The sequence below is a fragment of the Thalassophryne amazonica genome, chromosome 13 (genome assembly GCF_902500255.1).
Source record: "Thalassophryne amazonica chromosome 13, fThaAma1.1, whole genome shotgun sequence".
Lineage (NCBI taxonomy): Eukaryota > Metazoa > Chordata > Actinopteri > Batrachoidiformes > Batrachoididae > Thalassophryne > Thalassophryne amazonica.
In genome coordinates, this window is record NC_047115.1 from 66,683,119 (window position 1) to 66,699,588 (window position 16,470).

Consider the following 16,470-nt stretch of genomic DNA (forward strand, 5'->3'; position numbering starts at 1 on the left):
TGGAGTTGTTTGACGCGGATCCCCGTGAAAATTCACATGACAGATTTTTGCTGTGTTATTATTATTATGGTAATGTGTGTGGAGCTGTTTTCCGTTCGTGCGCTCGTCCAACACGCACGTGAACGGACTTCTCGCTCTCTTTCCTCTTCTCTGCTTGCTGCAGTTTCAAGGGGAAAGAAACCATGACTGTCCCTTTATGATTTAGTGTTAAACACACACTCAAAACCAAACCAAAATGGACAGAAGCACAAACTGAGCATCTCACTGCTGACCACTGAAAGCCAATCAATGACTTTGGCAGGAGATGGCAGATGTGACAATCCATGATTCAGTGCAAAATACCGTACCTATTCATTTATGGATAGTACTACCCAGAAAATTGTAGATTTCGAACTTCTATTCCAAGCTGCTGGTATACTGCCCAAAGAGACAAGAGTTTGATGACCCTTGCATGTCTGCTGGGGTAAAACATGCAGCATTAGACCACAGTGCTAATGTTGGAAGGAAACAGGCTGTGGTCAAGCAGGCACACAAAGGCAGCAGTCAGGTTGGCGAACCCAAATTTAGGCAAGTCTGGAAAAAAACAATCTCATAGCTGGGTAGCTAGAAAGACATATAATCCCAATAAACATGAACAAATGAAAGATTTAATTGTTTGGGTTATTCAGGTCAAAAAACAAGAAATTACCTTACCGATCTCAAAAAGACCATCAGCTAAAAATATTGCCCCGATTCCGGCACCACCAAAAATTGATCTTGTGAATAAACATGCATCAAGATTTGACATAAATATGAATTAGTCTTTACAGGTAGAGCTGGGTACCGAACTTCGGTTCTTTTATGGCACTGGATGAAATGCCTTTCTGGGCCAAGTTTCGGTACCCAGACGTTAATCACGTGCAAGAAGTGAAGAAGAGGTCCGCAGTCATCCTCCTCTCAGCATTCAAGTCCACCTGTGTACGTTACAGAGCACAAGCAGCCTGATTCAAAATCTCCACCGCTGGACTCCGCTTCAACTGCAATTTAATGCGTCGTTTTTGAAGCTTGAAGCAATGAAGCACTGTTCTGACCCGCTGCTTTGGTTCTTTGCTTTGCTGCCTTTCAGAAGCAGCAAATCCGCTTCTTAACCCCTCTCAGAGCCATTAAAATATGTCAATTGTGAGTTACTTTTGTGCGGACTAAAGTCACTAACTGGGACTCCTGTGTTGTTGCGAGAAAGAAACGTTCAGTTCAAACAGCTCCAAATGCTGCATGACTCTCTGCTGAGCGAGTCACGTTAGAAAGAGTTCCAGCTGTCGGAATTAATAACTTTAAAGCAAATCACCGGTTAAATCAAATGGCACCTCTTTCCAAACATTGTAATACAAACAATAAACTGCTATCGATCAAAAGTTCCCCCCCCCCAAAATGAGACGTCCTGCGCTGACGTGCAGCAGCCGGCTGAGTTCAGCTCAGATTCTGTGGAGAGACATTCATGCCAAAATGCCTGAAAGGAAACGCTTTTGACAAAAACTACAGTGTTTTCAAGTGTTCTTTTGCACCGGAAATTATTTGTTGCTTATTTTTTCTGTAAGAAAATTGCTTAGAGTGGAAAAATGCCAAAGCTGAAAAATAACACTCAAGATTTGTACTATGTGTAATGTAATTTTCTTTTTTTTAGAATTGATCTTATAAAATTGGTATCAAAAAAAGTATCATTCAGAAACCGGTATCGAAGTGAAGGAATCGAAATTGGTACCGGTATCGAAATTTTTTGATTGATACCCTGCCCTAGTTACAGGTTTTAAGGTTGAGGCATGTTAACCATAACCTTACTATGTATTACTGCTTGATCCTTGTGACAATGCTTGGATACCTGAAAAAAAGGCAATACAAGATACAGACCAAAAGCACACATAGCACACACAAAGGCAGCCTTGCATATACTCTTTATTAACCATGGGATAAACTCAACCAAAATATTTTAATTACAAAATTAACTTTGAAAATGTAACATGTACAGTTAGTCCATAGAATCTTCGGAATGGTTCTGGCTTCTCCTCACTTCTTTGTAGCACTCATAAACTCCATTAGGCGATGGAAATGCTTGCCTAATATACTGTACACAGCATGATGGCAATGGTCTCTGGACCATTTGCCCAACAGTTGTCCCCTGTGTATGCAGCGATATGCCATGAGCTGGTACCGCCTGAAAAAGAGAGAGTTATTGCATATTAAGAAGCTTTGATGTGATGTTCTTTGATGGGTGGGGGTCAAACAGTTTGTCTATCAAAGTAATTTTATGATTGTTGTTTGGGAATAATATAATTGTATACTCGTATATGTCAGTTATTACAGCTTTCAAAGGTACATTATGTAATTGATGTGCTTTTTGTGGGGGGGGAGTTAATATGCTGAAGATACAAGCTAATGTTGGCAAAAAGGGAATGCTTTGTTGGGAAAGTGTAGTGACACGGACCCACAACAGGGGGCGGAAATGAACGGACAATGGATAAGCCAGAAGCAGAGACAGTTAATGGTGTGTGTGGCTACACACCCAGTAAATCCTCACACACAGATACAGTTCCTCCGGGAGGGAGCACCTCCACCACCGAAGTAGGAAACACAATAGCAGCTCCTGTTAAACCACTTATCTGGTTGGAGTGAGAGGCGAGGACGTCGGTTCTCTCACTGACCGCCAACCCAGCTGAAAGTGCACCACAGGACAACGGCTGCAAACAGATCAGACGTAAGTCGTAAGACGTAAGAGAATATTACCTAAGCGGTAGATGATATCTCGGCAGCGAGGTGGAGTTGCTGCCCGGCTTTTATGGTGATGTGGTGATGATGAGTGACAGCTGGGGCTGTTGATGAGTGACAGCTGTCACTCCCGGTTGCTCCGGCGCCCTCTCGTGCCTGAAGCCCGCACTTCAGGCAGGGCGCCCTCTGGTGGTGGGCCAGCAGTACCTCCTCTTCAGCGGCCCACACAACAGGACCCCCCCCTCAACGGGCGCCTCCTGGCGCCCGACCAGGCTTGTTGGGGTGTCGGGTGTAGAAGTCGGACAGGAGTGCCGGCTCCAGGATGAAGCTCCTCTTCACCCAGGAGCGTTCCTCAGGTCCATACCCCTCCCAGTCCACCAAGTACTGGAACCCCCGGCCCTTCCGACGGACATCCAGGAGCCGGCGTACTGTCCATGCCGGCTCTCCGTCGATGATCCAAGCAGGATGCGGCGCCGGTCCAGGGGTGCAGAGTGGTGAAGTGTGGTAGGGCTTAATCCATGACACATGAAAGACAGGATGGATCCGCAGTGAAGCTGGTAGCTTCAGCTTCACTGTGGCCGGACTGAGGACTTTGAGGATGGGGAACGGTCCAATAAATCTGTCCTTAAGTTTTTGGGATTCCACTTGCAGTGGGATGTCTTTGGTGGATAGCCAAACCTCCTGCCCGGACTGGTATACAGGGGCCGGGGAACGCGGGCGGTCTGCATGGGCCTTGGCCCTCATCCGGGCTTTCAGCAGGGCAGAGTGGGCAGTACGCCACACCCGACAGCACCTCCTGAGGTGGGCCTGGACCGAGGGCACCCCGACCTCTCCCTCCACGAGCGGAAACAATGGGGGCTGGTACCCCAAACATACCTCAAATGGGGAGAGGCTGGTGGCAGATAAAATTTGGCTTTTGTGAGCATACTCGATCCAGGCCAGATGGTTGCTCCAGGCCGTCGGGTGCGCGGAGGTCACGCAGCTGAGAGCCTGCTCCAAATCCTGGTTGGTCCGCTCTGCCTGTCCGTTCGTCTGGGGATGGTACCTGGACGAGAGGCTTACGGTGGCCCCCAGTTCCCTACAGAAACTCCTCCAGACTTGCGAGGAGAACTGGGGACCATGGTCGGTGACAACGTCAGATGGAATCCCATGCAGACGTACAACATGGTGGACCAGGAGGTCTGCTGTCTCCTGGGCCGTTGGGAGCTTCGGGAGCACCACGAAGTGGGCCGCCTTGGAGAACCGGTCCACTATCGTGAAGATGGTGGTCATGCCCTGGGACGGCGGGAGGCCCGTGACGAAGTCCAGGCCGATGTAGGACCAGGGGCGGTGAGGCACAGGTAATGGCTGGAGGAGTCCCTGTGCCCGTTGGTGGTCAGCTTTTCCCCTGGCGCAGGTGGTGCAGGCCTGGACATACTCCCGGATGTCAGCTTTCATAGACACCCACCAGAAGCGCTGCCGGACCACTGCCACGGTTCTTCGCACCCCTGGGTGACAGGAGAGCTTCGAACCGTGACAGATGTCCAAGACTGCAGCTCTGGCTTCTGGTGGGATGTATAACTTGTCCTTTGGACCAGTTCCCGGGTCCGGGTTCCGTGCCCGGGCCTCCCGGACAGTCTTCTCCACGTCCCAGGTGAGGGTGGCCATGACAGTGGACTCGGGGATGATGGTTTCCATGGGATCTGACAGCTCGGTTTTGACTTCCTCTTCGTGAACCCGGGACAAGGCGTCAGATCTTTGGTTCTTGGTCCCGGGGCGGTAGGTGATTTGGAAGTCAAAATGCCCGAAGAACAATGACCAGCGGGCTTGCCTGGGGTTCAGACGCTTGGCGGTCCGGATGTACTCCAGGTTCCGATGGTCCGTGAAAACCGTGAATGGAACCGCAGCTCCCTCCAACAGGTGTCTCCACTCCTCAAGAGCCTCTTTCACCGCAAGGAGTTCTCGATTGCCCACGTCATAGTCTCGCTCAGCCGGGGTCAACCTGCGGGAAAAATAGGCACAGGGGGGACCTTATCGGACTCCCTGCTCTGGGACAGCACGGCTCCTATCCCTGAGTCAGAGGCATCCACTTCAACTATAAACTGGCGGTTAGGATCGGGCTGCACCAGGACTGGCGCAGTCGAGAACCGGCGTTTCAACTCCCTAAACGCGGTTTCGCACCGATCCGACCAGGTGAAGGGGACTTTGGAGGAGGTCAGGGCTGTCAAGGGACTAACCACCTGACTGTAATCCTTAATGAACCTCCTGTAGAAGTTTGCAAAGCCGAGGAACTGTTGCAGCTTCCTACAACTTGTTGGTTGGGGCCAGTCTCTCACCGCCGCAACCTTGGCTAGATCAGGGGCGACGGAGTTGGAGGAGATTATGAACCCCAGAAGGACAAAGAAGTGCGGTGGAACTCGCACTTCTCACCCTTTACAAACAGCCGGTTCTCCAACAACCGCTGCAGGACCTGACGTACATGCTGGACATGGGTCTCAGGATCCGGGAAAAAGATGAGTATATTGTCCAGATATACGAAGACGAACCGATGCAGGAAGTCCCGCAAGACATCATTAACCAAGGCTTGGAACGTCGCGGGCGCATTGATGAGGCCGAATGGCATGACCAGGTACTCAAAGTGACCTAAGGGGGTGTTAAATGCCGTCTTCCACTCGTCTCCCTTCCGGATCCGAACCAGGTGGTACACATTCCTAAGATCCAATTTAGTGAATATTTGGGCTCCATGCAGGGGCGTGAACACAGAATCCAACAGAGGTAACGGGTATCGGTTGCGAACCATAATTTCGTTCAGCTCTCTGTAATCAATGCATGGACGGAGTCCGCCGTCTTTCTTGCCCCCAAAAAAGAAACATGCACCAATCGGGGAGGTGGAGTTCTGGATCAACCCTGCAGCTAAAGAGTCCCGGATGTAGGTCTCCATTGATTCGCGCTCTGGACGTGAGAGGTTGTACAGCCTGCTGGACGGGTACTCAACGCCCGGGATCAAATCAATGGCGCAATCGTATGGCCGGTGCGGGGGGAGAGTGAGTGCCAGATCTTTGCTGAAGACGTCAGCAAGATCGTGGTACTCCTTAGGCACCGCCATCAGATTGGGGGGAACTTTGACCTCCTCATTAGCTGTCACACCGGGTGGAACCGAGGATCCAAAACATTCTCGGTGGCAGGTTTCGCTCCACTGCGTCACACCCCAGACAGCCAGTCTATCCGGGGATTGTGCTTTACCATCCATGGAAATCCCAAAATCACTCGGGAGGTAGAAGGTGTTGCATAAAACACAATCTCCTCCCTGTGATTCCCAGACACAACCAATGTTACAGGCTGTGTCTGGTGTGTGATTAATGGGAGAAGGGTGCCATCTAGTGCCCGTACCTTCAATGGTGAAGGTAGGGCCACTAGAGGGAGCCCAACGTCCTTTGCCCATCTGCTATCCAGCAGATTCCCTTCCGACCCCGTGTCCACCAGTGCTGGGGCGTGAAGGGTTAGATCCCCACTCAGGATCGTGACTAGGATGCATGCGGATTTATGGGGTTTCCCCGCGTCAGTGTTATGGCCCACCCTTAGCCCAGTCTCTAAGGGCAGGCATTGTAGTTTAACCGCTTGGGGCAATTCTTCTGTATGTGCTCACTCGAGCCACAGAAAAAACACCCCCCGCGGGCCAGCCTCCGTTGTCTGTTATCTGATTTGACTTTGGCCCTGCTCGTGTCCATAGCTTCGTCAGCAGGAGGAGCTGTTGCCACACGGAGCTCTCTGGCTGTGGAGCGTGGGGACAGCGGCACCCTTTCGGACCCAGAAGGAAGAGGGACGGCTCGTGCCCAGCCACGCCCTTCGCCCCACTCCCGATGATGTTCTTCTAGTCGGTTGTCTAACCGTATAACCAGGTCGATAAGCCCGTCAAAATCCCGCGGTTCGTCCTTAGCCAGCAGATGCTCCTTCAGGACCGGAGACAGTCCGTTTATGAAGGCAGCGTGGAGTGCAACAGTATTCCAGCCGGACCTCGCTGCCGCAATACGGAAGTTGACTGCATACTCGGCTGCACTCCGATGCCCCTGTCTCATTGACAGCAGCACATTCGAAGCAGTCTCGCCTCTATTGGGGTGATCAAACACTTGCTTGTACTCCCGCACAAACCCAGCATATGTTGTTAGGAGCCGTGAATTCTGCTCCCAGAGCGCCGTAGCCCAGGTGCATGCCTTTCCTCAAAGCAGATTTATAACATAAGCCACCCGGCTAGCATCTGACGCGTACATGACGGGACACTGTGAAAAGACGAGCGAACACTGCATTAAGAAGTCTGCGCACGTCTCGACACAACCTCCGTACGGCTCCGGAGGGCTTATGTATGCTTGGGGGGGGGGTTCGTTGAACGACCACTGGAATGTCTGTATTTGGCACTCGGTCAGCAGGAGGAGGTGCTGCAGCAGCGCCCTGTGCGTGCGCTACCACCCGAGCGGTGAGAGCCTCCATCCTCCGATTGAGTATAATGTTCTGCTCGGTTACCAAGTCCAACCGAGCAGTGAAGGCGGTTAAGATTTGCTGCAGCTCATCTAACACGCCTCCTGCTGGTGCCTGTGCACCTAGCGTTTCATTGGTGGTCATCCGATGGTTGACGATCCTCGGGATCCGTGAAGTTAGCTGAGATATCCGTTGGGAAAGTGTAGTGACACGGACCCACAACAGGGGGCGTAAATGAACGGACAATGGATAAGCCAAAATATAACAATTTAATGTTGCAAATTGTGCACAACGGAATACAGACAAATGCTGTTTGAGAATGACAGTCAAGTATATGAAAAGTGATGTGTGGGCAGGCTCGAGGATAGAAGACGTCCGTCCAGAGAAGAGCCGGGTCCCACACGGCTTCCACCGCCAACGGAGCAGAAGAACACCGGAGCCGCCAAGTCCTGAGTCGCCAGGTGGCCACCGTCTCCAGCTGTCAGACCTGGTAATGCTGGCAGGAAGCAGAGACAGTTAATGGTGGTGTGTGGATACACACCCAGTAAATCCTCACACACAGATACAGTTCCTCCGGGAGGGAGCACCTCCACCTCCGAAGTAGGAAACACAATAGCAGCTCCTGTTAAACCACTTATCTGGTTGGAGTGAGAGGCGAGGACATCGGTTCTGTCACTGACCGCCAACCCAGCTGAAAGTGCACCACAGGACAATGGCTGCAAACAGATCAGACGTAAGTCACAGTTCAAATACTGCAGAGAATATTACCTAAGCGGTAGATGATATCTCGGCAGCGAGGTGGAGTTGCTGCCCGGCTTTTATGGTGATGTGGTGATGATGAGTGACAGCTGTCACTCCCGGTTGCTCCGGCGCCCTCCCGTGCCTGAAGCCCGCACTTCAGGCAGGGTGCCCTCTGGTGGTGGGCCAGCAGTACCTCCTCTTCAGCGGCCCACACAACATGCTTGTCTCATTGTAATTGCAACATTATATAAGTTTTGTTGATTGCTTCACCATTGCCTCTGATACACTGTTTATTCAAGCATGAAACACTAGTCTTATAATCAACAGAATATTAAAGTATATATCCTCAGAGGGAATTACCATTTGTACGTTACTGCTGAAAAATGTTTATTTCTACGAGTATTTATTTCTCGTAGTTTACTGTTTTTGACTTCAATTCTACATGATAATATATGGACATACAGTATTTGTTACATTGGTTGACTTTTTTTTTGTAAGGAGGGGAGTTATACTGTCTGAAAAGAAATATTTATTGCATTTCAATTCAAGTTCAGTGTCTGATGGTTCTGTTTGCACAGAATTTTTAACTTGGTGTACTTTCTTCCAACCATGTACACGCTAAATTACCTGAATATAATTCAATAAATTATTTAATTAAAAAAAATCTATTATATCAAGATTTATTCAACATCTTCTGAAGTTAATTGACTCAGAACTTGCCTGTTCGTCAGCTCTCCTTCAGGTGCTGGTCCACGGAGGTAGCTGTGGATCATGCTGTTAATAAAGGCCATTTCTAGGGATGGTTTGTGCAGTATATATTCTTGAAGATTAGGAGTTGAAGTTATGCAGCCGTCTAATAAGCGGCCTGCAATGACTTCATGCTCTTTGCAACAGTATGACTCCATGTCTGTTTGCATGACACAGCAATGTCCGCATTGGCACCATGGAGTGCTAGCCATTTTCCTCCTCAGGCATTTTCATTCTCAGAATCACTGGAATGCGAGGACTCATCCCCCATGGCCTCCTCCTCCCTCTCTGGTTCATACAGGTAGCCATTTACACCAGTGTCATCAAAGTGACAAACCATGATTTCGCTTATTGAACGCACCACGAATCTTGACTAAATGAGACGCGGATGCGCTGACCCAGAATCAACGACTGTACGCCACTTCCGGCAAGCAATGGCTACTCCCCATTGGTTGTATCCAAGCGGGTTATTCCTGTGATAAAATTATTCAGTATGCTACTTTTATGGTTTAATTTTTACTGAATATGCACATATTTTGTTTATGGGTAATAGATAGCACGACTAACGTTATATTTATGACTAATACTGCTACACTTTAAAAAGTATCAGTATTAGTAATGGTGAAACTGGTCCTGTATTTACTTTCTATCAAAACAATAACAAATCTTGCGGTATCACACACCACCACTGGAAGATGTTGTGTGTGTTAAATATAGAGGTTTGTTCAGTCTTTTATTTTTGAAAAAAATTTACAAATGAATCCTCTAATCCATTCAAAGAAAACCCAAACAAAAATACTTTCTGATGCTGCCTTGCAAACATTTACAATCAAAAATTCAGGGAGAAATCAAAAGATTTTTTTTTTTCATTTTTGTTTAATCCGTTTAATATATATGAGGTCTATTAGAAAAGTATCTGACCTATTATTTTTTTCAAAAACCGTATGGATTTGAATCACGTGTGATTGCGTCAGACAAGCTTGAACCCTCATGCGCATGCGTGAGTTTTTCCACGCATGTCAGTTGCGTCATTCGCCTGTGAGCAGGCTTTGAGTGAGGAGTGGTCCAGCCCCCTTGTCGGATTTTCATTGTGAGGAAATGGCGGAATGATTTGGGCTTTTTTTCCATCAGAATTGGAACGCTGTGTTTTATCCGGGACGTCGTCTGACTAGCACAGGAATTGTGAAAAGACGTGGACATCAGCACTTTTTCGGCACATTGAGACAGACGTGCGGAGGAATCGTGGTGGTGCCGCATGGCGCACAGCAACGCCATGATGAAGCCTCACGGGACATGTTCTGGCATGTCCAGGCACATCCACAATTTCTCGGATAATCACTCGATCGAAAAACCACCGACAGCTGTCTGAACGCCATCTCAAAGCCGTCCTGTGAGACCAAAACGGAGGTGGTTTTGTCTCGCTCAAGTAGCGAATCCATCGTGATGCGCGAAGCCTCCGCTCCGCTTTCCATGACAAAAACTCTTGTTAAAAGTGAAATATGCCGGAAAATGGTTGATGTCCAGCTCTTGTGATAACCAGAGAAATGGCACACAATGGTCACGGATCCAGACAGCCATCCGTTTAGAAATGAAATGGTCGTTCAGCCTGTCGATGGCAGCTTCGGAGCGCGGCGTGCCCCACAGCCGCTGGGGGCCGTCCTTTAAGCGACAGTAACACTCCTTATTCTCTACCAAGCCCGTAACATTTTCACCGAAAGCCAGATAAATTTCTCTAATGGTTTCCAGCTGCCAGTCTCTAACAGTTTCTGAAAAAATTCTGATGGAAAAAAAGCCCAAATCATTCCGCCATTTCCTGACAATGAAAATCCGACGAGGGGGCTGGACCACTCCTCACTCAAAGCCTGCTCACAGGCGAATGACGCAACTGACAGGCATGGAAAAATTCACGCATGCGCACGAGGGTTCAAGCTTGTCTGACGCAGTCACACGTGATTCAAATCCATATGGTTTTTGAAAAAAATAATAAGGTCGGATACTTTTCTAATAGACCTCGTATATATATTGTATAATTTATTCCCAACTCTGAAGCCCACCGTCAGGCTGAAAGCTCAAAATGGATTTTAATTTAAACCCAAATTGCCTAAATCTGGTGCCTGCGAGGTGGATCACCAACTATCGGTGTGTTGATTGTCACTGTTATTGAATTAAGCATAATATAGTCGATGAGAAAAGGACCCGGTTTATTGTCGTTTCAGTTCCTGAGCTCTGGTGCCCCCCGGCGGTGACAGACAGAAGTGGTAGCGATCGCAAAGTGAGTGCAGCTAAAATCAAAACAAGTACAAGTATAAAAGAGTCTACATACAGATCTGCCTCGGACCTGCTGTGGTTACGCCAAATGAAACAAGGGGAGACACCAAAGGGACTTTTACTTTTAGTCTACTTTATCTTTAAACACCATAAAACAAAGGTTTATTCAAATTTTATTTTATCAAAAAATGTGCTGACTACATTACCCACAATGCAATGCAAAACTGAAATCTGGAACCAATGCAAAGCACACGTTGTTGGCATGGCAACAGCTGCACTGCATAAACATCATCAAATCAGCAAAGACCACTTGTGGCATTGTTCAAAAGTTCACTTTAAGGATTAGAGCTTTGCCCTCAAGTGTCACATCATCGTCAAAGCCAACGTATTTGTTCATTGTGTAAAGGCAGTTTTGGTAACAAGTTTACAGAAGATAAACATGGTCAGTTTTTTTATTGTTATTATTATTAGTAGTAGTAGTAGTAGTAAGATTGTCATTATTATTATTGTTATGAGTGAGTTAGTAAATGTTAGTTATGGCATTTTCATTATGAATAATTAAAAACATTTTCAAAATGTCATTACTTTAAAATTTATAATAATAATAAAAAATAGAGCCAGGTCTGAGGTTTACAGGTTTTAATGATAACTTTTAAGACCACAAAGCTTGTATTTCTATAATATTTGAAAAATGTTTTAGAGCAGAATTATTTCAAATTCATCTTAGAAAGCATAAAGTATGTCAGAATTGTGAGGGTGTGCCAAACTGGTCAAAGCTGAATTAAAATAGACCCGTGTAACATTATGAGCTACAGAACCGTAATAGTTTGGCTTTTATTCAGTAGAACCCATTTAACTCTGGGCATGAAGTCAGTTTGTTTCTAAGAGTGCAACTAGAGTTAGACCTCACTGTGATCCAACAGCCAGTACCACATATTGTACAGACATTTTCCAGGTTTTCTTGTGGAAAACATACTTCTGAAAATGTTATGCTGTTGGAATAATTTCGAACAAATTTTATCCTTGTTATCATCCATGAAAGTGTGTGTTTTAACCACAGACTCACATATGTGAAACTTCCTGTATTTTCCATAATGTCACTCCATGATGTTGATTTCCAGAGAACTGCAGCTTTAAGTTTTAGTATGAAGCCAAAAATATACACTTAGTTTTCCAGACTTTAACACTCATTTATTTTATACCTACATTTTGCAGTCTGATCTATTTTAAAATCTAACCTGCTTTTTTTTTTCTCTCTGTGTGTTAACAGGATTCAATTCAAAAAAGAAAATTCTGTAACAGTAAGTGCATCCACTTCAGCATTTTCTGGAGTCGACACTTGTGTAAACAACAGAATTTGTCTTTTGCAGTTATTTCATCTTAATTATACTTTCACACAATTCAACAACTGGGAGTATTGTGCAGCCGGTCCAGCACCCAGGGACCAGCTTCAAGTCTTGGTTTACTGAATAATAATAATAATCCACACAGACACCTGGAGAACATATTAACTCCACACAGAAAGGACCTGGGCGTTGGCGGTGCTGAGGTCAGGACCTTCATACTGGGAGGCAGGATTGATAATGAGTGCACCATCATAGTGGGCAGCACATATTTATCCGATATCACTGATAACTCAAAGACTTTTGAGGTTTGGGGAGTAATTTTGTCCTATTTTATAAATGACATCCACAATTCCAGACATGTTTCTGCTTCAACAACATTTTGAAGTCAAATAAATAAATAAATCAAGTAAAAAATAAAACAACTTTGAATACCACATTTTCAATATGCAAATAATCACGATTTTTTTTTTAAAGATTCACAAGGCACCTCTGTGTGTGACATTAACAGTAAATAATCTGAACAGAACTATTGTCTAAGACTGGTGCAGGGTTGATATCAATGATTATATTAGAGAAATAAAAACACACACAGCTGGTCATATTTCTTTACATGTACATAGTTGTTCCATTAATGTACGGATGATTGCAATGTTCACTTCTTATGCTGTTTCAACTGCTAAATTTCCTGTGGCTTTTTGTGACTCTGGTGGTTGGAGACACATTCTCTCATTCCTTCCTTCCAAAAACAATTTTTCAAAATCTTATTTGTCAGAAATAATGCAGTCCTGAAAAGTGAGGAGAGCAGGCAGAGGCTTGATTTCTAATCATGTTTTCATACAGCTGGGCTGTAAAAAAAAAAAAAAAGGGGGGGGGGGTGGATTTATCTTTGATTCCAGATTTTCTTGTCTTTCAGATTTCTTTCTCCTTGAATGCTGTCCTCATTGCATGTATGATATACAGTGAGGAAAATAACTATTTGAACACCCTGCGATTTTGCAAGTTCTCCCACTTAGAAATCATGGAGGGGTCTGAAATTTTCATCTTAGGTGCATGTCTACTGTGAGCGACATAATCTAAAAAAAAAAAAAAAAAAAACGGAAATCACAATGTATGATTTTTTTAATAATTTATTTGTATGTTACTGCTGCAAATAAGTATTTGAACACCTGTGAAAATCAATTTTATATTTGGTACAGTAGCCTTTGTTTGCAGTTACAGAGGTCAAACATTCCTGTAGTTTTTCACCAGGTATGCACACACTGCAGCAGGGATTTTGGTCCACTCCTCCATACAGATCTTCTCCAGATCTTTCAGGTTTGGAGTTTCAGCTCCCTCCAAAGATTTTCTATTGAGTTCAGGTCTGGAGACTGGCCAGGCCACTCCAGGACCTTGAAATGCTTCTTACGGAGCCTCTACTTAGTTGCCCTGGCTGTGTGTTTGGGGTCATTGTCATGCTGGAAGACCCAGCATGACCCATCTTCAATGCTCTTACTGAGGGAAGGAGGTTGTTTGCCAAAATCTCGCAATACATGACCCCATCCATCCTCCCTTCAATACGGTGTAGTCGTCCTGTCCCCTTTGCAGAAGAGCACCCACAGAGTATGATGTTTCCACCCCTATGCTTCACGGTTGGGATGGTTTTCTTGGGGTTGTTCTCATCCTCTAAACATGGTAAGTGGAGTTGATTCCAAAAAGCTCTATTCCGGTCTCATCTGACCACATGACCTTCTCCCATGCCTCCTCTGGATCATCCAGATGGTCAGTGGTGAACTTCAGACGGGCCTGGACATGTGCTGGCTTGAGCAGGGGGAACTTACTGCCCTGCAGGATTTTAAACCTTGACAGCATAATGTGTTACTAATGTAATCTTTGTGACTGTGGTCCCAGCTCTCTTCAGGTCATTGACCAGGTCCTCCTGTGTAGTTCTGCGTGTTCTCAGAATCATCCTTACCCCACAAAGTGAGATCTTGCATGGAATCCCAGACCAAGGGAGATTGAAAGTCATCTTGTGTTTCTTCCACTTTCTAATAAATAATCATAACAGTTGTTGGCTTCTACCAAGCTGCTTCCCTGTTGTCCTGTAGTCCATCCCAGCCTTGTGCAGGTCTACAGTTTTGACCCTGGTGTCCTTAGACAGCTCTTTGGTCTTGGCTATGGTCGACAGGTTGGAGTGAGATTGATTGTGTGAACAGGTGTCTTTTATACAGGTAACAAGTTCAAACAGGTGCAATTAATACAGGTAAAGACTGCAGAATAAGAGGGCTTCTTAAAGAAAAATTAACAGGTCTGTGTGAGCCAGAATTCTTGCTGGTTGGTAAGTGTTCAAATACTTATTTGCAGCAGTAACATACAAATAAATTATTAAAAAAAAAAATCATACATTGTGATTTCCGGACTTCTTCTTTTTTTTCTTTTTTTTTTTCTTTTTTTGATTACAACCCCTGGCAATAATTATGGAATCACTGGCCTCGGACGATGTTCATTCAGTTGTTTAATTTTGTAGAAAAAAAGCAGATCACAGACATGACACAAAACTAAAGTCATTTCAAATGGCAACTTTCTGGCTTTAAAAAACACTATAAGAAATCAGGAAAAATAATTGTGGCAGTCAGTAACGGTTACTTTTTTAGACCAAGCAGAGGGAAAAAAATATGGACTCACTCAATTCTGAGCAATAAATTATGGAATCACCCTGTAAATTTTCATCCCCAAAACTAACACCTGCATCAAATCAGATCTGCTCATTAGTCTGCATCTAAAAAGGAGTGATCACACCTTGGAGAGCTGTTGCATCAAGTGGACTGACATGAATTATGGCTCCAACACGAGAGATGTCAATTGAAACAAAGGAGAGGATTATCAAACTCTTAAAAGATGGTAAATCTCACGCAGTGTTGCAAAAGATGTTAGTTGTTCACAGTCAGCTGTGTCTAAACTCTGGACCAAATACAAACAACATGGGAAGGTTGTTAAAGGCAAACATACTGGTAGACCAAGTTAGACATCAAAGCGTCAAGACAGAAAACTTAAAGCAATATGTCTCAAAAATCGAAAATGCACAACAAAACAAATGAGGAACGAATGGGAGGAAACTGGAGTCGTCTGTGACCGAACTGTAAGAAACCGCCTAAAGGAAATGGGATTTACATACAGAAAAGCTAAATGAAAGCCATCATTAACACCTAAACAGAAAAAAACAAGGTTACAATGGGCTAAGGAAAAGCAATCGTGGACTGTGGATGACTGGATGAAAGTCATATTCAGCGATGAATCTCGAATCTGCATTGGGCAAGGTGATGATGCTGGAACTTTTGTTTGGTGCCGTTCCAATGAGATTTATAAAGATGACTGCCTGAAGAGAACATGTAAATTTCCACAGTCATTGATGATATGGGGCTGCATGTCAGGCAAAGGCACTGGGGAGATGACTGTCATTACATCATCAATAAATGCACAAGTTTACGTTGATATTTTGGACACTTTTCTTATCCCATCAATTGAAAGGATGTTTGGGGATGATGAAATCATTTTTCAAGATGATAATGCATCTTGCTGTAGAGCAAAAACTGTGAAAACATTCCTTGCAAAAAGACACATAGGGTCAATGTCATGGCCTGCAAATAGTCCGGATCTTAATCCAATTGAAAATCTTTGGTGGAAGTTGAAGAAAATGGTCCATGACAAGGCTCCAACTTGCAAAGCTGATCTGGCAACAGCAATCAGAGAAAGTTGGAGCCAGATTGATAAAGAGTATTGTTTGTCACTCATTAAGTCCATGCCTCAGAGACTGCAAGCTGTTATAAAAGCCAGAGGTGGTGCAACAAAATACTAGTGATGTGTTGGAGCGTTCTTTTGTTTTTCATGATTCCATAATTTTTTCCTCAGAATTGAGTGATTCCATATTTTTTTCCCTCTGCTTGGTCCAAAAAAAGTAACCGTTACTGACTGCCACAATTTTTTTTTCCTGATTTCTTATAGTGTTTCTTAAAGCCAGAAAGTTGCCATTTGAAATGACTTTAGTTTTGTGTCATGTCTGTGATCTGCTTTTTTTCTACAAAATTAAACAACTGAATGAACATCCTCCGAGGTCGGTGATTCCATAATTTTTGCCAGGGGTTGTATGTCTCTCACAGTGGACATGCACCTAAGGTGAAAATTTCAGACCCCTCCATGATTT